The 9,796-nt window shown below is 37.0% G+C and overlaps 1 long non-coding RNA gene across 1 annotated transcript; it reads right to left on the reverse strand.

The window, feature by feature from the left end:
* Nucleotides 1-6,701: 6,701 nt before the first annotated feature.
* LOC118766949 lies at nt 6,702-7,608 on the reverse strand. The gene is made up of 2 exons (XR_005002857.1): nt 7,348-7,608; nt 6,702-7,123 (listed from the first exon to the last, which is right to left on the reverse strand). It is a non-coding gene; the product is annotated as an uncharacterized LOC118766949 (long non-coding RNA).
* Between the last annotated feature and the right edge of the window lie 2,188 nt (nt 7,609-9,796).

Consider the following 9,796-nt stretch of genomic DNA (forward strand, 5'->3'; position numbering starts at 1 on the left):
ATATGTGCTTATGTTGTGGTCTGGATATTTGTGAATTTCCTTTTGTCAATTTATGTTCAAGTATGTGTCATGTTTGTGTTTGTGTATATGTGTGTGTTTATACATATATATTGGCTATAATCATATATGTGTGTATGTGAGTTTCTTCGTGTATGTGTGTATATGTGCATATATTCTATATGTTTCGGTATATATTCTTTTTGTGTGTGTGTGTGTGTGTGTATGTGTGTGCATACATTTAGCATATGGTTTATACATCAGAGACAGGTATTCTCTGTACAGAATACACTACATAGTGCTCAAGGGGTTTAAACTTGAGCAGGTAGTGGAGTAAACGGAAGGACAAACACTTTAGGCAAGTCGATATACAAAAAATATTAACTATGTTTAATACAAAAATGTACACCTTAGGCAAATGTCTTCTACTATATTTCTTTATTGCCCACAAGGGGCTAAACACAGAGGAGACAAACAAGGACAGACAAACGGATCAAGTCAATTATATCGACCCCAGTGCGTAACTGGTACTTATTTAATCAACACCGAAATGATGAAAGGCAAAGTCGACCTCGGTGGAATTTGAACTCAGAACGTAGCGGCAGACGAAATACCACTAAGCATTTTGCCCGGTGTGCTAATGTTTCTGCAAGCTTGCCACCTTAGTGTCTTCTACTATAGCCTCAGGCCGACGAAAGAGTGGATTTGGTAGACGGAAACTGAAAGAAGCCTGTCGTATATATATATGTGTGTGAGTGTGTGTATTATCATTTATGTGTGTGTCTTTATTTGTCCCCCCACCATTGCTTGACAATCAATGCTGGTGTGCTTATGTCCCCATAACTTACTGATTCGGCAAAATGAACTGATAGAATAAGTACTAGGCTTACAAAGAATAAGTCCTGGGGTCGATTTGCTCGACTAAAGGTGGTGCTCCAGCATGGCCACAGTCAAGTAAAAAGATAGCAGGATATGTTTACACAGAATAGAAATGATATCAGGAATTAAAATGCCAAATAAGAATTTTACAAGCCCAACAGCTGTATACATATATATGTATGTGTGTGTATATGTTTGTGTGTCTGCATTTGTCCCCACAACATCGCTTGACAACAGATGTTGGTGTGTTTATGTCCCCGTAACTTAGCAGTTCAGCAAAAGAGACCAATATAATAAGTACTAGGGTTCCAAAGAATAAGTCCTGTGGTCGATTTGCTCGACTAAAGGTGGTGCTCCAGCATGGCCGCAGTCAAATGACTGAAACAAGTAAAAGAGAGTAATGCTTAATGCTTTAGCTAAGTTACTTTTGTAATCTTTTGTAATGTTCTGCTAGATTGCTTTAAATATTGGTTTCAAATTTCGGCACAAGGCCAGCAATTCCAGGGAAGGGGACTAAGTCAATTACATTGACCCCGGTGCTCAAATAGTGTTTGTTTTATCAACCTCAAAAGGTTGAAAGGCAAAGTCAACCATCAACACCACCTCAGATATTGATTTCAAATTTTGGTGCTGGACAAGCAGTTTTGTTGGGGCAGGGACACTCAGTTACATCGACCCCAGTGCACAATTGGTTATTTTATTGCTCCCCTGAAAGGATAAATGACAAAGCCAACCTTGGCAGAATTTGAACTCAGAACATAAAGACAGACAAAATGTCGCTAAGCATTTTGCCTACAGAGATAACAATTCAACCTGCTCGCTGCCCTAGATTGCATTAAATATTGTATGTTTTAATGCAATAAAACTTTTCTTTTTTCCTGAATATATACTTGTGAAGATGGTGTGCATCCAGTGTGATGATGGTGTGTGCATCCTATGCATCTTTTATGCTATCATACACAGTACTTCTACTCTTCTACTTGTTTCAGTCATTTGACTGTGGCCATGCTGGAGCACCATCTTTAGTCGAGCAAATCGACCCCGGTGCTTATTCTTTGTAAGCCTAGTACTTATTCTATCGGTCTCTTTTGCCGAACTGCTAAGTTATGGGGACGTAAACACACTAGCATTGGTTGTCAAGTGATGTTGGGGGGGTACAAACACAGACACACAAACATACACACACACACACAAACACACACACACACACACACACACACATACATATATATATACACATATATGACGGGCTTCTTTCAGTTTCTGTCTACCAAATCTACCCACAAGGTTTTGGCCGGCCCAAGGCTAGAGTAGAAGACATTTGCCCGAGGTGCCACGTAGTGGGACTGAACCCAGAACCACTACTTACCACACAGCCACTCCTGAGAAAATCCTAACCGGTACAAATGATATTTTTTAGATAGCATATCTGGGCCGAATGTGGCTGGTTTAAATGCTGAAGGGATCAAGTGTTTTTTCGTATATATCTAGGTTGGTGCTGTTGCTATATACACATATTGATATTTTTTGGTGACATCAGAGTACTATTCATGTATCTAGTTCACTATTGTTGATACGTGCCTGCACACACACACACACACATACGTACACAGACACAGACCCATACGGACACAGACACACAGACACACACACACACACACATATATATGTATACAGACATAGACACACACACATACGCACATACGGACACAGACACACATGTACACACACACATATACGTACACAGACATAGACACACACACACACATATGGACACAGACACACACACACATATGTACACAGACATAGACACACACACATACACACACATTACATACACACACACATACATGCGCGTGCACACACACACACGTGCACAATCAACCAAGACAATATTAGAAAACATTTCACATATCTAGGTTACGGATGTTGCCACACACACACACACACACACATGCACACACACATGCACACACACATGCATACACACATGCATACAGGCACTCATATGCATACACACACATGCACTTACACACACACACACACAGACACAAACATCCTTGACCACATTAGAGTGCTGTTCAGACATCTAGTTCAATGCTGTTACTATGCAAACACACACATACACACAAACATCAGGTAGTTAATTGATCGAGTAATTAGAGTACTAGATAGAAATATTTCATAGTGTCTATTCCAACCCACTGCACTCTGGGTTCAAATCCTGCCAAAGTCAGTTTACAACATTTTTTTTTTAATGGGGGATGAGGTGTGTTAATAAAAATGTGCCACCCCTGGGTGACATATTTTTAAGAGATTGGGTGAGAAATCTTGCAATATCCATTCCAGCTCTGCATTTTGGCAATAATATCTACAACTGTGAAAGGTAAACTGCAGCCCATGAATGGCACACCTAACAAAAAAATGTGACCTTGAATTTTTTTTAGTGGTGTGATCCACATGAGGACAAACCATATCTCATATGGCCCATTTTCTGCAAAAGGTTGGCTATGAGAGATCTTGCAATCTCTGTTTTGCCTTTTGGTAGTAATGTCTACGACAGTGAAAGATAAACTGCAAGCCATGGGGGCTTTCTGAATGGCACACCTAACAAAAACAGTGGCCTTGATTTTTTTTTAGTGTGCAGCCCACCTGATGATCAGCCATGTCTCATGTGGCCCATTTCTTGCAAAAGAATGCTTATGCCAAGTCTACAACAACCCTGGTGCCAAACTATGTATGTACATGTGTCTTTATATTTGTCCCCCACTACACCTTGCCAACTGGGGTTGGTTTGGTTATGTCTCTCTAACTTAGCACGTCAATAAAAGAGACCAATAGTGTAAGTACTATATTTTAAAATCAGTACAGGGTTTGATTTGTTCAACTAAAACCCTTAAAGGCAGTGCCCAGCTGCAGTCCAATGACTGAAACAAATAAAAGATGAAAAAATATAAAAGTTCTGTTGTGTCTAGGGAGGGTCATTTTCTTTTTGTGCCTTATGATTTAACACACTCACAGGTAAAATTTCCACTTATTTCTTATTTTTATTTCTTATTTCCACTTATTTCTTATTTTTATTTATTTCCACTTATTTCTTATTTTTATTTTCCTAAAATTTTCGTTGCATCTTGCAACCTTTTCAATTGTTGTTGACTCTCAACAACTATTGAAAAGGTTGCAAAACACAACAAAAGTTTTAAAAAAAGCAAATAAATAAATGAATGGAAATTTTACCGGTGAGTGTGTTACATTATAAGGCACAAAAAGAAAATGACTCCCCAGACACAACAGAATATGCTTCAGCACATGAACTCACATAAAGATTCTTGCAAACTAAATCCAAAAACGAAATATAAAAGTTGCTGTCTTAAAAAAGAATTCTTTGGGTAACATAGTATGACAGGATGGTCATGCTTAGAATGCAGTTAGTATTGTAGTTAACTTGATAAAAATTTACTTGGGGCTAAACAACAACCCACAACTACTTCAAAATGTATATATTAGCCACAGAGGTAGTATTAATACAGAGAAGTGGTATCTATCCCAACTTAAACTTGGATGTTCTGTTAGAACAAACCATACTGTGGTAGATACCATGAGAGAAACTCTCATATTGGCTATTTATGCTAAATGTACTCTTGTTTATATTGCTGGTGGGGAAATAAATTGACTTTCCTTCATCTTGTCAATGATGGATGCTCAACTGCTAGAGTCAACAGCAACTCATCTCCTCACCAGCAATATGTAGAGTAACAAGGTCAGAACAAGCACTAGTGTCATGCGATTAACCAGTAAACTTGTGAAAAATATATATTAGTGACAGAGTTTGCACTCAGCCAACAAGAAAACAAACACACAATGCTGTTCACACCTCAGCAACACAGAGGTGTAGCAGATGATGCAGTAGAAATCTACCTTGAAGTATCAAATGTCAAATAATAATAATAATAATAATAAATGCCCTGATGCAGTACCAGGCACTGGCTCTCATGGCTATATAATCTTAACAAAATTTAAGTAGACTGACATATAATTTTTGTACCTGTGGAAGGTATACTAGATGCCGAAATATCGTTCAACCAATTTCACATAACTATGGCGCCCTTCTATTTTTTATTTCATAATAATAATAATAATAATAATAATGATAATAATGATGATGATGATGATGATGATGATGATGATGATGATGATGATGATAATGATTTAAATCATGAAAATTTTTAAACTTTGGGAGAACATGAAATCATTTTTCTTTGTTTTTAACTGTAGAACTTGAAGCACATAATGCTATAAACAATAGTATGTAAATACTGGATTTAAAAACACTTTTGAATGAAAAAAAAAAGAATTGAAGGCTACCTTTGACTTTCTCTATCCAAAAAAAGGGTTTTTTTCAACTCAATATTTACATGTTACTGTCTATAGCATTATGTGCTTTGAGCACTACAGTTAATAAAATAATAATAATGCTTTCTGATTTAGGCACAAGGCCAATCATTTTAACTGTCTGGTATTTTATTTTATCGGCCCTGGAGGGGTGAAAGGTAAAGTTGATCTCAGAGGAATCTGAACTCAAAACAATGAGATTTTAAAAGGATTCCAATGATTCCCATCCAATGCCTTAATGATTCCACTAGCTTGCTGCCTTCTGGAGCTTCAATAACGACAACTACAGCAATAACAACAGCAAAAACAATAACACTATCGCTAAAAGTTTGTTACTAACACACACAAGAGGAGACTTTACACGATTACTCGACTTGTTAGAAACAACAACCGAATCTTCCTCTAGCTGCACCTTACAGTCTTAAAAAAGACAAGGTCATTTTGGATAATGGTGGTTCTGAGTTCTTTGTGCGTAGGCGAAGGAGTGGCTGTGTGGTAAGTAGCTTGCTTATGAACTGCAGGGTTCCGAGTTCAGTCCCACTGCGTGGCACCTTGGGCAAGTGTCTTCTACTATAGCCTCAGGCCGACCAAAGCCTTGTGAGTGGATTTGGTAGACGGAAACTGAAAGAAGCCCGTTGTATATATCTATATATATATGTATGTATGTGTGTGTATATATTTGTGTGTCTGTATTTGTCCCCCCAACATCGCTTGACAACTGGTGCTGGTGTGCTTACATCCCCGTAACTTAGCAGTTCGGCAAAAAGACACTGACAGAATAAGTACTAGGCTTACAAAGAATAAGTCCTGGGGTCGATTTGCTCAACTAAAGGTGGTGCTCCAGCATGGCCACAGTCAAATGACTGAAACAAGTAAAAGAGTAAAAGAGTATAGGAAAAATATGGGATGGTCATGGTTGGAACATCTTTCATTACAGGTCTACTTAATCAGGTTAGACCTTGAACCAAACAACAACAACTACAACTGTTACCTACCATCAAATGCACTACTCCCACCACCACCACCACCACCACCACCACCACCTCCACCACCACCATCATCACAACTACCATCGCTACCATTTCCATCATTATTACCACCAGCACTACCACAACTACTAGCATAACTGCTGCCACCACCACTACCACCCTTATCATCACCCTAATCACCACCACCACCACCACCACCACCGTCACGACCCACTATCACCACCTCCACCACCATCAATGCCAACACGACTCCCCCCCCCCATCCTTCTGCTCTTGAAAAATGCTTTAATATCTGCAGCAAAAGTGAGAATTTAATATGGTCCCATCTAAAAACTGATTGTGAACTCTCAGTAAAGGGGAATGCCCTATTTGTTTTGTTTTTGTGTGTGTGTGTGCATGAAGAGAGAAAAATGGTATTAAAATTAGGGTTACTAATGACTCCCCTATTTATTTATTTATTTATTTTTATCCCACATTTTAAGCATTTCCCAAATAGTTGTGATGTTCTTTAAAAAAAAGTAAATCCCCTATCATTATCACATTTTCCCATGGCTGGTAATAGGGATTTAAGGGACACAAAAGAGGCCCACTCAGCTGGGAAATATCTGGTGTTCTAAGGGAGGACTGGAACTGGTGTAAAAAAAAAAAAAAAGGTGGGAACAAAGGGACAGATAAAAAAGTGTTTGGTGGAGTGGTGTGTTTGGTGGGGGAGGCAGGAAATAATATCAAATAAAGAAACAATAAAAATACTCCTCACACTTCTGCTCTCCTCTCTGAAAATAATGGTTTCAAATTTTGGCACAAGGCCAGCAATTTCAGGGGAAAGGACTAAGTTAATTACATTGACACCAGCATTCAACTGGTACCTATTTCTTTTTTTTTATTGCCCACAAAGGACTAAACATAGAGGGGACAAATAAGGACAGACAAAGAGATTAAGTCGATTACATCGACCCCAGTGTGTAACTGGTACTTAATTTATTAACCCCGAAAGGATGAAAGGCAAAGTCGACCTCGGCGGAATTTGAACTCAGAACATAAGGGCAGACAAAATACCACTAAGCATTTTTCCCAGTGTGCTAACTGGTACCTATATCATCCATCCCTCCAAGGCTGAAGAACAAAGTCGACCTCAGTGGAATTTGAACTCAGGACATAAAGACGGATGAAATACCACTAAGCATTTTGGCTGGTGTGCTAATGACTCTGCCAATTCACTTTATTAATCCTTTCTAACATAGGCACGAGGCAGGAAATTTGGGATGAGGAGGGTAGTCAATTACATCGTCCTCAGTACTTAATAAAAAGCAAAGTCGAACTCAGTGGAATTTGAACTCAGAATGTGGCAATGGCTAAGCATTTCGCCCGGCATGCTAATGATTCTACCAGCTCACTGCCTTCATAATAATAATAATAATAATAATAATAATTATAATCCTTTCTACTATAGGCACAAGGCCTGAAATTTTGGGGGGAAGTGGAGGAGGGAGTTGATTACATCAACCCCAGTGCATAACTGGTATTTATTTCATTGACCCTGAAATGATGGAAAACAAAGTCGACCTCGATGGAATTTGAACTCAGAACGTGGTGATGGCTGAAATACAGCTAAGCATTTCACTCAGCGTGCTAATGATTCTGCCAGCTCACTGCCTTAATAATAATAATATAATAATAATAATAATAATAATAATAATCCTTTCTACTATAGGCACAAGGCCTGAAATTCGGGGGGAGGGGCTAGTCAATTACATCAACCCCAGTGCATAGCTGGTACTTATTTCATTGACCCTGAAATGATGAAAAGCAAAGTTGACCTCGGTGGAATTTGAACTCAGAATATATGGATTGACAAAACACCACTGAGCATTTTGCCTGGCATGCTGATGATTCTGCCAGCTTGCTGCCTTCCTCTCTGAAAATGATATAACATCAAAACATCTAATAACAATGATGATGAGCCAGATTGCTAGAAATAGCAGCTAAATCACCTCCTCCCTTTTGTTACTGTATTTATTTTGAGATGCTCTGTGTTTCTTTCAATTACTTTAAATATAACAAAGAATTTCGTAAAATAACTTAGTTATCATTAAGCTAGTGTCAGGAACATAAATTGTGACTAAGGTTTGGTGGCAGATTTTAATTCAAAACTTATGAAAACAAGACATTTGTACTAAAGAGCTAGAGCTGGTTTCAGCCAGGTTGGTAACGAAAGGATTAATTGCACCTTCTGTTTTGAAAATGAATGTATTTTATGTATCTTTTATTCTTTTTATATTTTACTTGTTTCAGTCATTGGACTGTGGCCATGCTGGAGAATTGCTTTTAAGGGTTTTAGTCAAACAAATTGACCCAAGTACTCAACTGTTTTTTTTTTTAGTCTGGTACTTACTACTTATTCTATCGGTCTATTTTGCTAAGCTGCTAAGTTATGGGAGTGTAAACAACCAACACCAGCTGTCAGCCAGTGTGTGTGGCACAAATACAGATACAAAGACATACACACACACACACACACACACACACACACATACATACATACATACATGTATACATACATACATACATACATACATACATATATATAGATATATTTATATATATATGTTTGTTTATATATATATTTGTATACATATATATGTATATATGTATATATATATATATGTATATATATATATATGCATGTATATATATATATATATATATATATAATATATATATATATATATATATAATATATATATACATACACACATATACATATACATGAATGTATATATATATATACATATATCAATAATATATTAATAAAGTACAATAAATAGAAAATAGTAATTACATTTTACTATTTATTGTACTTTATTGATTTTTAGAATAAGGTTTTTATAGAATATATTTTTTCTATATGGTGTGATTAGCATCTTTCATTATTGAATTGTTTAATAGAGGTTTTTCTCTAAATTATATACATATATTATATATATATATATACATATATATATATATATATATATATATATATATATATATATATACACACACATATATATTTAATATATATATATATATATATATATGAGACAGTATTCTACACAGTTTCCATCTATCAAATTCACTAACAAGGCATTGGTCAGCTTGGGTCTTTAGTAGATGACACTTTCCCAATGTGCCATGCAGTGGCACTGAGTCCAGAGACATGTGGCTGCAAAGTGAGATTCTTAACCAGACACCCATACTAACACACATGCACATACTCACACTTAAACACACACACACACATGAATATGGAATGGCCATGAACAGAATGTCTTTGATCATGGGTCTGGCACAATCTGGACTGTCCTAGTATTAAACAGCAACAAAAGCACAAGTAAAAAATACAAAATAAAGCCAACAACAACAAAAGTAACAAAAGAGCAATATGACCTTCTGCAAGTATTTGGGACAGATATAGACATGTAGCAATTTTGGGCTGGAGTGCTACATGAGATTGCACTATTACATATGATCATATGTAAATAAAGCAATCATAGGCTGGA

The sequence above is a fragment of the Octopus sinensis genome, linkage group LG18, assembly GCF_006345805.1.
Source record: "Octopus sinensis linkage group LG18, ASM634580v1, whole genome shotgun sequence".
Taxonomy (NCBI): domain Eukaryota; kingdom Metazoa; phylum Mollusca; class Cephalopoda; order Octopoda; family Octopodidae; genus Octopus; species Octopus sinensis.